Source organism: Morone saxatilis, unplaced genomic scaffold, assembly GCF_004916995.1.
Source record: "Morone saxatilis isolate NCDOM2014 unplaced genomic scaffold, NCSU_SB_2.0 Contig2, whole genome shotgun sequence".
Taxonomy (NCBI): domain Eukaryota; kingdom Metazoa; phylum Chordata; class Actinopteri; family Moronidae; genus Morone; species Morone saxatilis.
This window is the reverse complement of record NW_023339762.1, coordinates 1,877,887-1,880,707: the sequence shown is the minus strand read 5'-3', so window position 1 is coordinate 1,880,707 and position 2,821 is coordinate 1,877,887.

The following is a 2,821-nucleotide window of genomic DNA, read 5'->3' as shown; positions in this document are numbered from 1 at the left end:
CTGTCAGGATATAGTGAAAGATTTTCAAGTTATTTTTTATAAAAGTTACCTACTGCAGCTTTAGGTAATGGAAATATCCTCAGAATCTTGCACTTTCTTGTAGTTCTTGAACGTTGAAGTGGCCCTCCTCTACCAGCAGTGGCCCCAAGCTAATTTGAGTTTGAGACCTCTGCTTTAATGTCTAATGTCTAAAGAGTCTAAAGGTAACCTTATTAGATATTAAAGGTGCCCTTTTGACCCCCAGCAGCTCTATGGAGCAGTTTCTGTCTTTTAATGAGTGGGTCCCTGTTTAGTTTGCCTCATGCGCACACACGGCTGACGTGATGCACATTCCTGACAATGGTTCCAACTATTCCACTGATCCACAGGTAGATCTACAATACACCAACAAATTCAGCTGCAAAAGCACAGAATAAAAAGACAACTAGCTAGTAATCATGCTTAGAAAATCTGTTTTGATTTAAGAATGTTTCCACCTCTCCCACTGCAACATTCTTTGTAAATGTAAAGAGGCACAATGAATAATATAGGCATCTCTGAACATCTCATACTGTGTTTTGACATGACCCCAGATCTTCTTTGTGTTTGAAGTGCAAATAGACAGTTACATGCCATCTTTTGAGGTTGTTCACAATAATAATGTCATGTATAAGGAGTAAAATGCAATTTTGAAAGAAATACGTGCTTCCTATTCTTAGCGGGAATAAAAGAATTAAATGAACACACTGATCCATTGTACAGATATTTTAGAGGGTTTCCTAGTGGAAAGACTGTCAAAAGCTTATGACAGCAGCTTCATGCATGTGTGGCAGCGTTTGATAAATCACTTGCCCACTGATCTGAGTGACCTGATTCTCAGAGGGAGGGGCGCATGAGACAGGAGGGCTCCTGATGCTGCTGTGTAATGTATATAATTTGCTGTGTACATAAGGGATAGCTTCTTTATGTGCATAGAATGACTGTCATTGTGCAAAAGGAATATTGTTCTTATAAAATGTATTTATACATTTGATTATTTTAGCCATTTTTCTTCTTCTTTTTTTTTTTTTGGTAATGTCTGTAATGTTATTTTGTTAGGGCAGGGGTTCCAAAACTTTATGTCAAAGACCCCCACAATAGATACACATTAGACCACAGACTCACAATATGACAACATTGATTTTGTCTTAAAGTCAAGATGAAATAAAAAATGCCTTTTTAACCCCTCACACATTCCTAACATTAAACTGACTTAACCCTGGATGCCAGTAGTCAGACCCGGCAAAGACCCCAAACACCTTGGCACTGTATTCTGTCATCAAACTGTCTTCTATCAAAATCAGATGCTGTATTCTGTCCCGCGATGGTATCATTGGTTATCTTGAATGTTTTGCAGCCAACCCCTGATGTGATCAGTGTTAACAGTCCCCCCACCCCCACACATAACACCCTGTGATGTTTTGTTGAGCTCCAGCATGACAGCAGAATGTTGTTTTAGTCATGTTTTTGTTGCCACAGTAACCCTTTCAGCAGGGCCACATCATCTGGACAGACTGTATGTCAGACGTTGCACCGCCGCACCTCCAGCCACATTATGTTGATTTCAAAGAGACAGGAAAACAACTATTTCGCATAAAGTGTCCCACTACATCCAGACAATCCAGATCAAAACAGTCATTTCCCAACCTGCACATTTGGAGCAAAACAGACATTTGTGTGTTGGGTTATTTTACTTTTACAGCCCCGCATTTGAAAAGTGAAAAAGATCCAGGCATATGATTTTCCCTGTCATATCATTCCTTTTTACTGTTGAAAAGGTCAGCCAGTGCTGAGGCAACTCGAGGCAGCAATTTTCCCATCAGTAGCTGTCAGGTGCACCACCCACATCTCACCGGGATACCTGGGGAGGGACGGCCTCCTTCTCTAAGCCCACCACCACCGAGACCTGTCAGTCAGCCAGACCTCCGATCCGAGTGCTACAGCCTACACACACACCATGGAATTTTGAGCCTGAAAACTCACAGATGGAAGGTGTTTAGGAAAATAATGACAAGCACTGGCTACATTGTCTTAGTTTCTCTATTGTTCTTCACACCTGATATAAAGGTTTTGCTGATTCCAGGAACAAACATAACAAGATGCTTTGTTGAGGTTCACGAGTGGGCTGGTGTTGCTAAACACGGAATTTAGGAAATTATAGGAGGTAATTTGCAGACTCGACTATTGTGGATCGTTTCAAACAAAGAAGAATGTGGAGAAGGTGTTGTTTCATCTTTCTCCTTCGTCACCCTGTGCAAAACCTGGCTTTCCTCAGCAACACTTCCATTTCACTGCAATCCTAACACTTCCGCCTGGTTCAGCCCGAGCATGTTATAGAGAGAAAAATAAGCCAGCAAAAGAAGCTCTCCATTTCTTCGGCAGTTGCATATATGACATATATGATATGAGCAAGTAATGTGAACACTAGTATATATACATAGGCGCAGTTTGAGCTTTAAGGTTGGGAGTTCAAAACACAATTCATAATCAAGATACCAGCAGATGCATCTTCATATCAAGACTAATATATAAGAAACCTAAAAGTTAACAAGATGGATATTATTTCAAAGTGCATGTCAGTTTAAGTTTTTGGTCAGCTCCTGCACTGTAAATGCTTACAAGGAAAATCTGTCAAACCATGACAGTAAAATACCTTAAACTCTAAATAAGTTAAATACAGTTTCTGTTATAGCAAAACCTTTATTTATACAGCATTTTAAAGGAATTTATATTGAATAAAGTATTTTTTTATTCACATCATGACTGTAAATTTCAGCAGTGGGCCCTGTGGAGGTGGGTGTGG